Raw genomic sequence first — 17218 nt, forward strand, 5'->3', positions numbered from 1 at the left:
GCCCTGGACCTAGCTTTTAGAGGACAAGCAGCTTCCATCTTGACCTCTTGGAGCCCTGAGCTGCCACGTAAGAATTGCAACTACGTGAGAGCATCCTGCTGAGAAAAGCCTCAGCAGAATCGGAAGCTCCAGACCTGTGAGTGAAGAAGCCTTGAAAATGGATCCTCCAGCCCCAGCTACCTCGGCTGATGCCACGCAGAGCGGAGATGAACACCCAGCCAAACAGTTTCCAACCCCCTGACCCACAGAATTTTGAACTCTAGTTTCTAGGTACTTGATAAGTGTCTACTGGATCATTTAACGGATAAACACCCTCCTTCTCCACGGCCACTTTCCTTTGGCTTCTAGTACCTCTCGCTGTTCTTCCACATCCCGGCTACCCCTGGTCCTACTGATGGTCTGTTTTTCTTTTCTCATTTTCTTGAGCTTCCATCCTCCAGAGGGTTTGCGACCTAATCCCAGAAGCAAAATACCATCCTTTTTGCCGTATTGTATTTGTTAGAAGCCAGTCACTACATCTGACCTTCACCCAAAGGGGTACAAATCCAAGAAGGATGTAAATGCCTGGTGGTGGGATCACTGGAGCCCATCTTAGAGGTTTCCTATCACAGGTACATGAGTTAAGATCATTATAAATGTGACCACGGCTCCATCTGGTGGGAAATATTGGCAAACAACAGAATATGTGACAAGTTGGGAAGTTTTAACAATTCTGATGTCATGAAACACAGAAGAAACACAGGACACCCAGTTGAATTTCAGGAAAACATCAACTGCCTTTTTAAATATAAGTATGTCCCATGCAATGATCCGTACATACTTATTCTAAAAGATAACTCACTGAATACCAAGGGAGGGGCAACCACAGAGCCTTAGGCTATCCAGCCTGGAACTCAGAGACAGGGCTGGTGTGGTTGGCAGAACGATGCCCCCTAAAGATGTTCTTGTCTGAATCCCCCGGAACCCGCGAAAATATTACACTACATAGCAAAAGGGAATGTTTCACTGTGATTAAATTAAGGCTGCTGTGATCAGGGGGCTTCCCTGGTGGTCCAGTGGTTAAGACTTCATACTTCTACTGCAGGGGGCATGGGTTCAATCCCTGGTGGGGGAACTGAAATTCCACATGCTGTGCAGAGTGGCAAAAAAAAAAAGGCTGTTGAGATAGAGAGAGTATCCTGGATTCCCTGGCTGAGCCCACTGTAAGCACCATGGTCTTGATAAATGTCATGAGTTGAATTATGTTCCCCAAAAAGATATATTGAAGGCCTCTCCCCTGGACCTCAGAATGTGACCTTATTTGGAAATAGGGTTGTTGCAGATGTAATTAGTTAAGTTAAAATGAGGTCAGTGGCATATATACACAATGGAATATTACTCAGCTATAAAAAGGGATGAGATGGAGCTATATGTAATGAGGTGGATAGAACTACAATCTGTCATACAGAGTGAAGTAAGTCAGAAAGAGAAGGACAAATATTGTATGCTAACTTACATATACGGAATCTAAAAATGGTACTGATGAACTCAGTGACAAGAACAAGGATGCAGATACAGAGAATGGACTGGAGAACTCGAGGTTTGGGAGGGGGCGGGGGGTGAAGGGAAAACTGAGACGAAGCGAGAGAGTAGCACAGACATATATATACTACCAACTGTAAAATAGATAGTCAGTGGGAAGTTGTTGTATAACAAAGGGAGTCCAACTCGAGGATGGAAGATGCCTTAGAGGACTGGGGCGGGGAGGGTGGGGGGGACTCAAGGGGGGGAGTCAAGGAAGGGAGGGAATACGGGGATATGTGTATAAAAACAGATGATTGAACTTGGTGTACCCCCAAAAAAATAATAAATAAAAATTTTAAAAAAAAATGAGGTCAGACTGGAGTAGGGTGGGTTCTTAATCCAATATAACTGATGTCTTCATAAGAAGACAGGGGCTTCCTATGTGGTGCAGTGGTTAAGAATCCGCCTGCCAATGCAGGGGACATTGGTTCAATCCCTGCTTTGGGAAGATCCCACATGCAGCGGAGCAAATAAGCCCATGCACCAAAACTATTGAGCCTGTGCTTTAGAGCCCGTGAGCCACAGCTATTGAGCCCATGTGCTGCAACTACTGAAGCCCACGTGCCTAGAGCCCGTGCTCCGCAACAAGAGAAGCCACGGCAATGAGGAGCCCACGCACCACAACGAAGAGTAGCCCCACTCACCGCAACTAAAAGAAAGCCCGCACATAGCAAAAAAGACCCAACGCAGCCAATAAAATAAATAAATAAATAAATAAATAAATTTATGAAAAAGAAGAAAAAGAAGACAAGGTGAGGATGCGAGGGAAGGATGCCTTGTAAAGACGGAGGCAGATGGTTCATTGATGCAGCTGCAAGCCAAGGAATGCCATGGCCACCCCCAGAAGCTGCAAGAGGCAAGGAAGGATCCCTTTACTGGCTTCAGAGGGAGCTCGGTCCTGCCAACACCTTGACTTTTGACTTCTAGCCTCCAAAACCATCAGATAATAAATTTCTGTTGTTTCAAGTCACCCGGTTTGTGGTGCTTTGTTGCAATAGGTCTAGAAAACTAATAAAATAAGGAAAAGAGAGAAAGGGAGAAAGAAGATGTGATAATGGAGGTAGAGGTCAGAAAGAGAGATATTAGAAGATGCTCCACTGCTGGCTTTGCAGATGGAGAAGAGATGGTTAGCGACCAGGGTCCTTGGCCTCCTTAATCAATAGAAATTAATCAGAGGCCAGACAAGAAATTCAGGCAAGACTTTACTGGGGCCCGTGCTGCAGCTGGGGGGAGTGGCAAGATTGTTTCTTCTGTGGGGCGAGGGTAGGGTTGTGTCCAGGGATTGGGCAGGAGGGGTGGCTGAGGTGGTTTGCCCACCCCTTAGGTGGTGGTGTGTGCAGGGGGCGTGTGCAGTACCCTGCTTTTGCTCTGGACCCCCTACTTTTGCTCCAGGCTCTTCAAGAGTGGCAGTTGGGTTTTTTGGTCTCTTTGTATCCTTCGTCCAGAATTTGCCCCCACTGGGCATGCATGCAGTTATTTTTGGTCCCATACAGTTTCTTTGTATTTTGTTGCTTGAGGAGAGGTGTGTCCAGGTGCAAAGGGTCCCAGTCCCAGCCTGTCTCAAGACCACAAGCCAAGGAAGGCAGGTGACTTCTAGAAGCTGGAAAAAGGTTAGGAAATGCATTCTACCCAGAGCTTCCAGCAAGAGCACAGCCCTGCCAACACCTTATTTTAGCCCTCTGTAACCTGTGTCAATCACCTCTGCTCCAGAACTGTGAGATACTTCATAGGTGTTACTTTAAGCCACTAAGTTTGTGGTGATTTGTTACAGAGACAACAGGAAACTCATACAGCTGCGCTGAGGACAAAGATGCAGGCAGGGAGGAAATGTCATTAGAGAGAGAAGCATAGGGATGAATGAGGTCAAGGTGAAAGGGTGAAGATGCCAAGAGGGTCTGAGCACGGGGCAGCCGTGTGTTGTGCACAGGTCAGGGAAGAGGAGGCCTCAAGGGAGGCTGGCAAGAAAGAAGCCATCAGAGAGATGACCGGAGTGCAAAGGACAGAAGCCCAGGGCTGATGCCTGTCACTCATGTAAACAGTTCAGAGCTCCCACATCTCAGGGCTGGTCCCCATGTCATCTCTGTGCTGATGGCTTCCCCATGTGGCTCTCCCACCCAGCCCTGCCGCCAGAGCACCGGGCCCTGTTTGGTTGCAATTACATGGAAACCATGGGTGATGAGTTCCAAAGGTATAAATGGGAAACTTGAATGGAGAGATTGGGGACACAGTGTTTCCCAGTGAGGTGTGGTCAGTGTGCCGGTTCCATTGGGAAAATGTAAAATCCACAAGAACAAGAACTTATCTTTCTTGTCGACCTCTGGATTCCTAGGACCTAGAACAGCAGCTCTTGAGTGCACCGGCCCCTCCAAGAGACATCTGGCAATTAAACCTTTTCAGTTGTCACAACTGGGATCAGGAGTGGAGGTGGGGCTACTGTCATGTGGTGGGTAGAGGACAAGGATGCTAAATGTCCTACAGGGCACAGGACAGCTCCCCCCCAACACACACACACACACACACACACACACACACACACACACACCCCAAAGAATGATCCTGCCCATGGCAGACAGAATAATGACTCCCAAAAATCTCTGTGTCCTAATTCCCAGAACCTATGAACATGTTAGAGTACATGGCCAAGAAGAATTAGGCTTGCAAATGAAATTAAGGCCACTAAATCAATCTAAAATAGAGAGAATAGGAATTCCCTGGTGGTCCAGTGGTTAGGACTCCTCACTTTCACTGCCAAGAGCAGGGTTGATCCCTGGTCAGGAAACTAAGATCCCACAAGCTCAGCCATAAACAAACAAACAAACAAACAAACAAATAGAAAGACTTCCCTGGTGGTCTGGTGGTTAAGGATCCACCTTCCGATGCAGCGGATGAAGGTTCTATCCCTGGTCGGGAACTAAGATCCCACTTGTTACGGGGCAAATAAGCCCATGAGCCACAATTGCTGAGCCCATGTGCTCTGGAGCCCAAGCAGAGCAACTAGAGAAGCCCGTGCACCACAACAAAGAGCCTGTGTGACGCAATGAAAAGATCCTGTGTGCCACAACTAAGACCCAATGCAGCCAAATAAATAAATAAATAGGGAGATTATCCTGGATTATCTGAGTGGACCCAAGGTAATCATAAGAATCCTTAAAAGTGGAAGAGGAGGGCTTCCTAGGTGGCGCAGTGGTTAAGAATCCGCCTGCCAATGCAGAGGTCACGAGTTTGATCCCAGCTCCAGGAAGATCCCACATGCCGCGGAGCAACTAAGCCTGTGTGCAAAAAAAAAAAAAAAAAAAAAAGTGGAAGAGGAAATAGGAAGAGAGAACCAGAGAGATGGCAGCATGAGAAGGACCTACCTGGCCTGATGGTCCCGGCTTTGAAGATAGAAGAAGGGGCCACAATCCAAGGAAAGCAAGTGGCTTCTAGAAACCGGAAAAAGCAAGGAAACAGATAAAAATTCTCTACTAAAGTCCCCCAAAAGGAATACAGCCCTGCTGACACCTTGATTTTAGCTCACTAAGACCCATTTTGGACATCTGACCTCTTGTTAGAACTGTCAGAGAATAAGTATGTGTTGTTTCAAGCCAATAAATTTGCAATCATCTGTCACAGAAGCCATAGGAAACTAATACAGGCCCAAGATGTCAATAAATTTGGTGTCAAGAGAGTCTGGCCTAGGGAACTCCCTGGTGGTCCAGCGGTTAGGACTCTGTGCTTCCACTGCAGGGGGCCTGGGGTCCAATCCCTGGTTGGGGAACTTAAGATCCCACGTGATGTGGGACCCCTCCCACAAAAAAAAAATTCTGGCCTAGAACAGAGCCTGACACACAGTAGCTGCTCAAAAGATATTTCTTGAAGGAATGAATGTTTGAAAGTTGGATCTATACAAAGGATTTCCTTCTTGTGACAAAATATTGTTTCCTGGCTGGTTCCTTAGCCAACAGCTTGCCAATAAGAGGTGCCTTTCCCCATAATCACCTGTGTTCATTCATTCTGGAATTTCATCTTTAACCTTGAGGCTGAGATGACCACTAACTTGGCTTACATGTTTGCTACAGGGAAGTGTGTTTCATTATCATGTGTTCAGGAAATAGAACTTACTCCTCAAGTTTGTGATTTAACCCTTAATGACATTGTCATTAATCTAGTTATAATTAACTCACCTCGAGCAGAAAGGCCAGAGAAACTCCTGGAGTTATGAAAACAATCTGTGTGCTTTGCTTCCTATCATAAGTTTATGTGAGTAAATGTAAAATTAAGTTCGAGCAGTTTCCGGTTTTTTCTGACAGCTTAATTGGTATATAATTCACATACCATAAAATCTACCCTTTTTTTCCCTTTAGGTTGCACTGCATAGCTTGTGGAATCTTAGTTCTCTGACCAGGGATTGAACCCCAGGCCCTTGGCAGTGAGAGCTCAGAGGCCTAACCACTGGACCACTAGGGAATTCCCAAATCCACCCTTTTAAAGTGTGCTAGTCAGTGGTTTGGGGTATATTCCCTGAGCGTGCAACCATCAGCACCATCAATTTTAGAACATTTTCATCACCCCAAAACAGAAATCCTGAAGTGTTCAAATAAAAACTCATGCATCGATGCTCATAGCAGCATTATTCATGACAGCGAAAAGGTAGTAACAGCCCAAAGGGCCATCAACAGATGAATGAGTAAACAAAGTATGGCATATCCATACGATGGAATATTATTCAGCCATAGAAAAGGCTGAATGTACAATTCAGCCATAAAAAAGGAATGAAGGGCTGCTACATGCCACTTCTTTTCTTCCCCCACCATGCTCTTCTGGCTCTTGCTTTTTGGGCCCTATGGACACCTTTGTAATAAATCCCCTGCCTTAAATTTCCTCTGTTTGAAATACCTAGAGTAGCTTCTATTGAGAACCCACAGCTCTACAGAGCTCAATTTCTGTGTGCGTATCTCTGTTCCGGGCAGATCACAGCTGGAAAGGGAGCAAGATGAAGGGTGGTTATTATGACAATGCCACAACCAAAGAAGAATTCTAGGAAAACAGAACTTTTCTTCAACCTCTACCCATTCAGGCTGACCTGGGACAAAAACCCTTGTTCAGGGGTGTGTAGGGGATGGAGGTGGGGAAGGGGTGTGTGTTACTCTAGATGCCACTGAGCCTATGGGTGGAAGAAGGGAACTCAATGTCTTAGTCTGCTCAGGCTTCAATAACAAAATACCCTTGATTGGGTGGCTTTAACAACAGACATATATTTTCTCACAGTTCTGAGGCTGAAAAGTCCAAGATTAAGGTGCTGCTTTTTGCCTGTGATGTCAACCAAGGAGATTCAGAACCAACCCTGTAAAATGGAAGTCCCCAACTATTAACCAAGGGCGTGTGAAAAAGTGATTTTAAATTTTTAACAAAAATAGTGTTCAAAATGTAAAAAAGAGGTGATGTTCTCTCTTCCCTGCAGCTACACACAGAGATAGTTTTGCATAATAAAGCCCATCTAAAGAATCTGCTCCCTAAGGAAACAAACTGAGAACACCCATCTGGTTTTCCTGTGCAATCTGGAGGCTTGAGTTCCTGTCACCAACCTGTTCTGTTCTTTTAAGACTGTCCTTGAAGGATAAGTTGAACAAAAGAGTCTTTGAGAGTCTCCTAGAAATTGTTGCCATATCTTCAGAAAAATAACCTCCGAGAGAAACCTGCAGTTCTGATTGGTTGTCTTCCTTGACCATTTGTTGCCATGGTGATAACATTATCTCTGTTATTAAAAGGAATAAATACTTGTCGGTTTTCTCTCTCTCTCTCTCTCTCTCTATCGCTCTCTCTCAATCAGAAGAGGATCGGTGGCATTTTCTCCCACAAACATAATGAAAACAAAAGCCTGTGACTGCTAGATTTCTTACTTTCAAGAAAGACATTGAGAATCCTGTCTCATTTAAGTGAACCAAAGCACTCAGCCCCAGGCATAGTCAGATCTGCACAAATGGCGGTAGCTATGGTCACCGCGATGGCAGTGAACTGTAATCCTAACTACATCAGAGCGCCCGCTGGTGGGGAGGAAGAGAACAATAAGGCTGGCCCTGCTAGGAGACCCCTCCCCTCCCTTCTCTGGATCGCTCACCACCACCATTCACCTGTTCAGGCTTGCGGTAGAGGACAGAGGGAGGACAGAGATCCTTAGAGATTCTGCAGAGGTGGGGGAATAGTCCATCCTCTCTCACCACACACTATGGACACCTACTGTGTGCCAGGCATTGTTTTATGACTTCCACACTATCCAATCTCATAGCAACCCCTTAAGGAGGGGATCTGACTTCCTGGCTTTCTACAGATGAGGACTCCAGAAACAGAGAAGTTAAGTCTCTTGCCCAAGGTCACACAGCCAGAAACTGGAGGCGCTGTGAGTTATGTAAACCCAGGTGTCTCTGACTCTAGGCATAGAAATTCAGCACAGAGGAAGTGTGGTGGGATCCAGAAGGCTCCCCATCTACCTTCAAGAGAGATTATCCAATAAGAGGCTTTCAACATCCAGCCATATAATATTCCTGGTAAATTGTGGCTAACAGTTATTGAGCACTTGTTATGTGCTATGTTCTTGGCTAAGCACTTGAGATACATACTCTCACGAAATCCTCCTGATAGATTTAGGCAGAAAAAGTATTATTGTGCCTATTTCGTAGAAGAGGAGACTGAGGTTCAGAGAGGCCCATTAAACTGCCCAAGGTTACACAGTGGGAAGTGTCGGCATCAGGATTATGAACTCACGTCTGCCTGGCTCCAGGATTTGGGTACGAGTGTGGCCCTGGCTCAGTGTAACATTTTCTGATTCCAGTCCCTCCATATCCACGGATTCCCCATCCATGGAGTGGACCAACCTCAGACCAAAAATATTTGAAAAAAATTCCAGAAAGTTTCAAAAAGCAAAACTTGAATTTGCCATGCTCCAGCAACAATTTACATAGCAAATACTCTATATTAGGTATTATAAGTAATCTAGAAATGAGTTAAAGTACACATGAGGATGTGCGTAGGTTATATGCACACACTATGCCATGTTATGTAAGGGCCTTGAGCATCTCAGGATTTTACTCTCCATGGCAGGGGTGGGGGTATCTTGGAACCAATCCCCTGTGGAGACCAAAAGACAACTGGTAGCTGCTTAGTTTTCTTGTCCCGGTTATCTATTGCTGCGTAACGAATCACCCCCAAAACCTGGTGGCTTAAAACAACAATTATTTATTTTGCTCACAAATCTGTAATTTGGAGAAGGCAGTGACAGTACTGTGTTCTACACGGTATCACCTGGAGGGCATCAGAATCTGTTTTCAAGATAGCACACTCGGGACTCCCCTGGTGGTGCAGTGGTTAAGAATCCGCCTGCCAATACAGGGGGCACGGGTTTGATCCCTGGGCCGGGAAGATCCCACATGCTGCAGAGCAACTAACCCCATGCACCACAACTACTGAGCCCACTTGCCGCAACTACTGAAGCCTGCTCGCCTAGAGCCCATGCTCCACAACAAGAGAAGCCACCGCAATGAGAAGCCTGTACACTGCATCAAAGAGTAGCCCCTGCTCTCCACAACTAGAGAAAGCCCGTGCTCAGCAACAAAGACCCAATACAGCCAAAAATAAAATAAATAAATTTATATATATATAAAAAAGATGGCATACTCATGTAAGCTGTCTTCTGGGAGCTCAGTTGGAACTGAGGGCTTGAGGTTTCATTTCCTCTCTACGTGGTCCCTTCCTCTGGCTGCTTGAGCTTCCTCACAGCATGGCAGCTGGATTCCAAGAGCAAGCATCCCAAGAGAACAACTCAGAAGTGTGTAGCATATTTACAAGGTAGCTTTGAAATTACGTAACATCACTTCCACTTTTTAATCAAGGCAGTCACCAAGGCCCACTCGGTTTCCAGGAAAGGAGACACAGACTCTACTCTTGATGCAGGAGTGGCAAGGTTTTAGAAGAGAATATGGGTTTTGAGACATTTTTATGCACCTCCAGAAAATGAAATCTGCTGTACTTCTGAAGGCGGCATAGGGTAGAATGAATTCTCTCACTTGATCTCTCCTTGCCCACTCTCTGGGAGAAGGGGGTGTTTTACTGGGGGAGGATGGGAGGCTGAAGACCCTGCCTAGCCTTGGTGTTGGAACCCTAAGAATCTAATAACTGTTTTGAGGACAAAAGGTGTCATTTGGGGAAAGGGTATCTCTTTGCGAGGATGTTTAAGGATTCATGGTCTGGAACTGCCTTTTATTGACTGGCTTACCAAACACCTCCAAATAATTTAGTGGGTAATTCTGGAACCAGAATAGCACCAAGGTCAAGATCCCAGTCTTTGGGGCCAGGCAGGCCAGGGTCCAAACCCCAGCTTTGCCACTATCTGTGTATCTCTGGTCCGTTGCAACCTCCCTTTCCTAATTTGTAAAATGGGAATCAAAAGAATAACTGGGGCGGGGCGGGGCGGGGGGGGGGGGGTGGTTAGTCCAAGGAAGACTGAGGTGCCAGATGCATCGATTAGAGCAGGATCTGGAGCAAGAACCAGTATTGATGTTTCTGGCAGCTGCTTCAGGCCCACTGTGGCTTACATTTATAATCGTTTATTCCATTCATATGGTGCCCATCCCAGCTTGTGGGGAGTTCTGATGGGGACAGGGACTGTGAACCTGGATGACCCAGTTGTAGCAGCTTGTGCCCCCACAGGGGCAGGGAGCAGCTCTGGCACCAATGGAAATATTGATACATCAGTTTAACCCACAAGGACAGATGCCCCAAGGTGAAACATGCAGTGAGCTCCCAGAGTACAAAGTCGTCCCCTCCAGAGATTTAATGTCTGTGATACTTTTTACCAGGCAAGAAAAGAGGGTGGCAGAAGTCTGTGCAAATGGTCCCATGCACTGCTGGTCTAATGATTATAGACATGAATGGGGACCCCTGGGAGCATCTTTGCTGAATATGGCCCCTGCCATTTCTGCATTGGGAGAGAGTTACTGAAAGGATTGAGATTAGGCTGCCCTACACTTCTGGGGTGAAAAAGATATGAAGAGGGTTTACAGTTTATATAAAGACAGAAAAGCACTGCATAGAGCCCTGCCTTTGAAGAGTTCTGTACATTTAGGGACCCCAACGTTTAGACTAGATAGTTCTTAAGTAGCAATCTGTGGGAAAAAAGGAAGTAATCTAAAGCAAGCAGAGGGAGGTTTGGTGAGAAATGATATTTACATAGCTTTGGAGTATCTCCCTACAGATTACTTGTTAATTACAAAAGGAAAACGAGTAGCTTTACAATGACACCATCTCCAGTAATGGGACAAAATACATTGTCTGCCTCCTGATAAGCTACACTGAAGACCCAGAATGACTTCTATGACAGTCTTTCTTTTTGAAAAGTATATAACCTGAATCTGGTTGTGAGAAAACATCAGACCAACCCAAATAGACATTCTACAAAATAACTGACATGAGATTTTCAAAACTGTCAATGTTGTAAAACACAAAGAAAGACTGATGAACTGCTCCAAACTAAAGCAATATGATAGCTAAATGGAATATGTCATCCTGGGTAAAATAAAGGGGAAAAAAATCTTTTTTTTTTTGATATAAAGGTCATGATTGGAACAACTGACAAACTCTGATAAAGGTCCGTAGTTTCGATAATTGTATCATTGCTGAATTTCCTGATTTTGATCATTGCACTGTATTTTCATAGGCAAATGTTTTTGTTCTTAGAAGATTCACATTTAAGCATTTAGAGGTAATGTGGCATGAGGTCTGCAAATGACTCAGAAAATATATACATAAACATATAGATGGATAATAATGCCATATTTAATCAATTCTCAGTTGCTCATTTTAACATGTCTGAATGCAGGCTTCCTCTTCCACAAATGTCAGCCAGGCAGCGGTCAACCTGCAGATGTCATTGGCTCTCTGCATACACCCAACCTTGTGCATGAGTGACAATGGCTTGGAAGAAAATTCTAGAGACAAAAACAGAGCACCCTTGAAGAAATGCTGCATCACGATAGCACCAAGAATGATATCTTGAGTAGCAATGACCCTAAGCAAAAAGTGAATCTGTACTTACCTAGAAATAATCCTAGAAAAGAAACTGATGTAGTATTAGAACCAACTTCAGTAGGAGGCTGGATTCGAGATCACTTATTAAAAGTCATAAGGTCAATACACATCTGTCTGCTAGAAAATGTGGGAAATTGTACCCCATTCACATTGTCAACAAAAACTTTAAAATATCTAGAAATAATCCTGCCCCAAATTAGTAGGAATCAAATGAGGACATTTAAAATGAGGACATGCCAGTTCTTCCCCAAACTAATCCTTAAAGTTAAGACAATCATAGCTTTAAAAATCCATAAAATATCAGTTTCTCAATATCAGCCTCCCTTATAGCTAGAGGTGGCCATGAACAATATTTAGGTCAATAGGATGTGATCAGAAGTGATATTTGCAATGTCTAGGTCATCTCCTGTGGCAAAGGATAGCCGGTGTCCATCAAATCTTATTTCCTCTTCTTGAGAAAACAGCCAGATAGGTTTCCCAGTCTCTCTTGCAGTTACATCTGGTCATGGGGCTGGCTTCTGGCCAAAAAAAATGCAATCAAAAGGCATGTGCTACGTCCAGCACAAGTCACTATGTCATCTCTGTGTTCTCTCTTTCCCCGAATTCTGGCTGGACAGAGGATCCAGAAGAGAATTTTGAGTGTGCCGTGGATAGGAGAACCATAAAAGAGAAGGAACTGGGTCTGTGAAGACCATCTGCCTAAAAGGAACTGCCACTCACTGTGTGAGTGAGATATAGGCAGTTTTATTGTGTTAAGCCACTGAGATTTGGGGGCTTATTTGTTACAGCATCTCAAATTACTTACCCGAACTACTGCATCTTCTCAGTGACAACACTAAATGCCCTTCTTTGCCTGTTTTTTTGCCTTCCTGCTAATTGGGAAGTGGCAGCAACTGTAGCAGCTGCTTGGGTGCATTCATGGAAGCCACATGTGGATGACAGCAGGGCCAACCCACCAGCCCTGGATGGCTTCATGTAGTGATGCTGGGGCTGAATCAGCTGCAGGGGCTGACTTTTGGGGGAAGAAAGGGAGTTTGAGGAAACTGCTTTGGGAGAAAATGTTTGGAGACAAAATAGAAATGAGTAAAGAAGGGGATTAAGAATGTGTCTCCATGTCATAGACAACTTAACTCTCCTCTTTTTTTTTCTTTGGCACACGGGCTTAGTCGCTCCGCGGCATGTAGGATCTTCCTGGAGCTGGGATCGAACCCGTGACCTCTGCATTGGCAGGCGGATTCTTAACCACTGCGCCACCTAGGGAAGCCCAACTCTCCTTTTTTTTTCCGGGAATTTCCCAAGAAAAATCCAAGACATTTCCATGAGGTAGATGACACCCCTCTCTCTTGCTAACCCAACCCCAGTTTTGTCCAAGTACCGGGTAACAATGTGCTCAAGGAAGGTGTGCCTTGCCCCAAAAGGTGAACTTTGGTCTAAACCTTGTTCCTGTTTGCTAGTGATTGATTTAGGAGTGACCATGTGAGCCATTTTGTGTCAATGAAACTTGAAGGGGTTTTGAGAAAAGGTTTATCGTCTCTGATAAAGGGAAATAAAAGAAGCTTATTCCATTCCATCCTGATTTCAGTTACTGCCTTGGGAAGTAACGTCTGGAGCTGTGGCAGCCATCTTGCCACTATAAAGTGATAAACCTAAAGACAGAAAATACTGAAGATACCAGAGCAGAAGGAGAGAAAAATCTGGGTCCTTGGTTACATCATTAAGCCACAGAACCAGTCCCCATCTGACCCTGCCTACAGACTATTATGTAAGAAAATTTTTTAATAGAAAATGTAATGAGGTAAAAATTACAGATAGGTGACCAATTTAAGGACACTTGCAGCAATCACTATAAAAATGCAAAGAGGTAGAGTTAAAAAAAAGCAATCATCAATAGCAACAAGGACACTCAGAGCCCAGATCTTAGTTTCTGACATCATTCTCCAATAAAAGGAGCCAGAGCTCCTCAGAGAAATGGTTGGTTGTAGGACTGGAGCAGGAAATATACAAGATAAGTCTGGAACATCCTATAAAGTAGTAGCCAGATAGTAAGAAAGTGCTAACACACACACACACACACACACACACACACACACACACACGAGGCTGGTGGAATCAGTAGGTCACAATGAACATCATTTCTGAAACATGAAATGGAATAGGAAAGAAAATATCAGAGTACCTTGCCCATAGTGAGACTAAGTTCGGCTTCTGAAATTTTTGTTTCAGACTAAATATATAGTTTCTGAAAATATATATGAAATATGGCTGGGTTATGATGTAAAATGTGGTTCTTACTGTGAAGCTCATTCAAAATAATTTGAAAGCCACTAATCAAGAATATGTTTAAGAGTAGAATTGCTAGATTTTAGCAAATGTACATGTTCAATTTGTCTATAGAGATGGTCAAATGGCTCTCAGTGACCAAGACCATGGTATGGTCACCAAATTCGGTTTCTTGTTTCCTCTTCTGGGACACGTGAGAAAATACACTTCTCCTCACCCTTAGCAGTGATGAGGGACCATGTTGCTGGTTCTGGACAATGAAATGTGAGCTGAAGTGACAGATGTGCACTTTTACTGAGACAATGAAAACTCCCCAGGACATTCTTCAATCTCTCTTCCCCTGCTGTAGCAACATAGAGGACTTCAGGAGAGACAAAAGAGCCTGGGACACTGAGTCACCACATGGAGGACAGCTGTCCTACAGAGAAGCCAAGAGCCTTGGTGGATTTTATGTGGGTGAGAAAAAATCTTTGTGTTAACTGAGATTTTTGCAGCTGTTACTGTACTATAACCTAGCCTACCCTAAATGGGACACTCACTAGAGTCTTTGTATCAATATATTCTCCCACCAGCACTGTAAGAGAATCTCCATCTCCCCACATGCATCTAGTTATTTTTTAAATATTTATTGAGTAATTATTATATTCCTGGCTCTGCTTTTGGCATTGAAGATACAACATTGAACAAAATAGAAAGATCAGACTTCATGGAGCTTATATCCCAGTGGAAGAATCAAATTTTAATAGAATAAATAAGAAAAGTATATTGTATTTGAGAAGGTAGTCACTCCTATGAAAAAAAATAAGGCCAAGAGAAGGGAATTGGAAGTGTTGGGTTACAATTTTAAATGAGATGGCCAAGGTAGGCCATCAATGAGGATGTGTCATTTGAGCAAAGCTAAGGAGGAGACAGACATATCACATGACTATTGTGGGGTGAGCTTTGAAGAAGAGGAAATACTACAAAGGCCCTAAGGCAGGAGTCAGCCATATGTGTTCAAGGAACAGCAAACAGGCCAGTGTGGCTGGAAGAGAAAGGGTGAGAGGGAGAATGTAGGGAGGTGAAGTCAGAGAAATGAGGGTCACCAGATTGTGGCGTGGCCCCAGCAATAGATACCATTATTGGACTTGGTGTTGGTTCAGATGATGGATGTGAACTGGGGTGTTATTGTGATTTTAATTTGAATTTCTCCAATAATAATGGGGTTGAGCCTTAGTTTATTCATCATTCCCGAAGCTCAGAAGATTTGAAGTCACTATCAAGATTCCTGCCTGGTTGTAGCATAGGACAATTCAAGGCCTGGAAGTCCAGGTGGTTCCCTGTAAGGGCACTAAGATCATTTCCCAACCCTGGAAAAGAAGGTGCTTTGAGATTAGGATCATCAGATTTAGCAATTAGAAATACAGGACTCCAGTTAAATTTGAGTTCCAGATCAATGGCAAAAACTATACTTGAGTGTAAGTATGTTCCATGCAAATTTTGCTCAAAAATATTACATTGAGCAAAGGAAGCCAAGACCAGAAAAATTCATACTATATGATTCCATTTCTATAAAACTCTGGAACAGGCAAAACTAATCTCTAATGACAGAAGCCAGAACAATGGTTGCTTGAGGGGGACAGGAATTGACTGGAAAGAGCCACAAGGGAGCTCACTTCTGGGGTGACGGAAATGTTCTATAGCTTGTCTTGGGTGGTGGTTACATGAGTGTACACAATTGTCAAAACTCATTGAACTGAATATTTAAGATCTGTGGCATTTTATTGAATGTAAATTATGCCACACCTAGAAAAAAAGTCATACAGTTGACTCTGAACCAGTCAGAGGTATGGAAGTAGGACGTGCGGATTGGTTTACACCTGAACCACACGACCCCTCACTAAAGCAGGCATAAGAGTCAGCTTCCAACAAAGCAAGGGCAGTAACCAAAAAGGGGACATGCATATGTTTGACTGTTATAACAAAGTGATCCAAGATAATAGTGGCTTAAGCAATATAGAAATTTATCTCTCTCAAATAAAAGTCTGGCACTGGAGATGAAAGAGTGGGCTGGGTTTCATTCAAATCCTGACTCTGCCCCCTACTGTGTGACCATGGGCAAGCTACTTCACTTCTCTGTTTTTGGTCAAGCCTTCCTATCTCTCTGGTCTTATCTAATTCCAGTGGCAATAAAGTAGCTTCATCAGGTGGAAAATGGAAGTAACAAACCCATGGGATGTTGTAAGAATTAAACGAACTAATGGATGCAAAGTGAGTGGAATGGTGCCTGGAACAGAATAAGTGCTCAAACGTGTTAATAGTAGTACATCTATTATTTCACAGGCCTAAGTAATTCAGAAGTTAAGGTCTGCCTGGCAGAAATCAAGACTCAGAGATTGGGAGAGAGAAGGGGAGGAGAGAGCATGAGGCTGACTTCATTTCACTTATTTGCTCAGCAAAAGTTGACTGGGTCCCTAGCCTTCTCTGTTTCAGGGCCGATGCTGATGACCAAGACAGAGTTTAGCCCAGCTCACATCCATCAGAAATTCTTCTGTTGCAAGTGACAGATATTCAACTCAAACCAGTTTGGGATAAATGGGAAATTTTAATAGCTCATATAATCAAAATCCTGGCGTGATGCTGTGCAGCTGGCCTCAAGAGCACTGGAACCAGGGAAGTGAATGGCAACAGGGCTCTCTCACTCCATCTCCTCATTGCTTCTCCCTGGTATCACGTTTATTCTCTCCTCCAGGGTGGGAACATGGCCACAGACAGCACCAGATCTCTCTCTCTCTCCACACAAAAAGAAAAGGCTTCCCGCCCCCAAAACTCTACATCCAAAAACCCAGGGAAGGACTCTCATTGGCTCAGCCTACATCCTGTTCCAGGTGGGACGTAATGACTGGCTGACTTGCCATTCCTCAGCCAGTCACCGAGAGGGGGGCGGGGCACGTAATCGAATGGCAGCTCCCATTCTAAACAAGAGAAAGGGGGGCGTTTCTGAGCTCCAGTAAATAGTCACAGCTAACCTTCGTCCTCTTTTTCCTCAGGGCTGAAACCCTGGAACAAGGAATGCAAGAGTCAGGTGGTCCACAGGACAACAGCACGATGGTTGAGAAGTTTCGTCTCCCCAGCCCAACCAAGCACGGGCCCCGACATTACATCAGGCACCCAATTCAGACTTACTTAATGAACGACTGAATGAATGCCCTGTTCCCAGAGGGTGTCCCAGTTTCACAGACTCTGAGCCAATTAGGAGTGAAGCGGGGATAGGGGTTCCGGACACCTGTGGAGTATGTCTACGGGCGCAGACACCTGCCCCAACGGGCAGAAACTT

This window comes from Hippopotamus amphibius, chromosome 16, assembly GCF_030028045.1.
Source record: "Hippopotamus amphibius kiboko isolate mHipAmp2 chromosome 16, mHipAmp2.hap2, whole genome shotgun sequence".
In the NCBI taxonomy this organism is placed as follows: Eukaryota; Metazoa; Chordata; class Mammalia; order Artiodactyla; family Hippopotamidae; genus Hippopotamus; species Hippopotamus amphibius.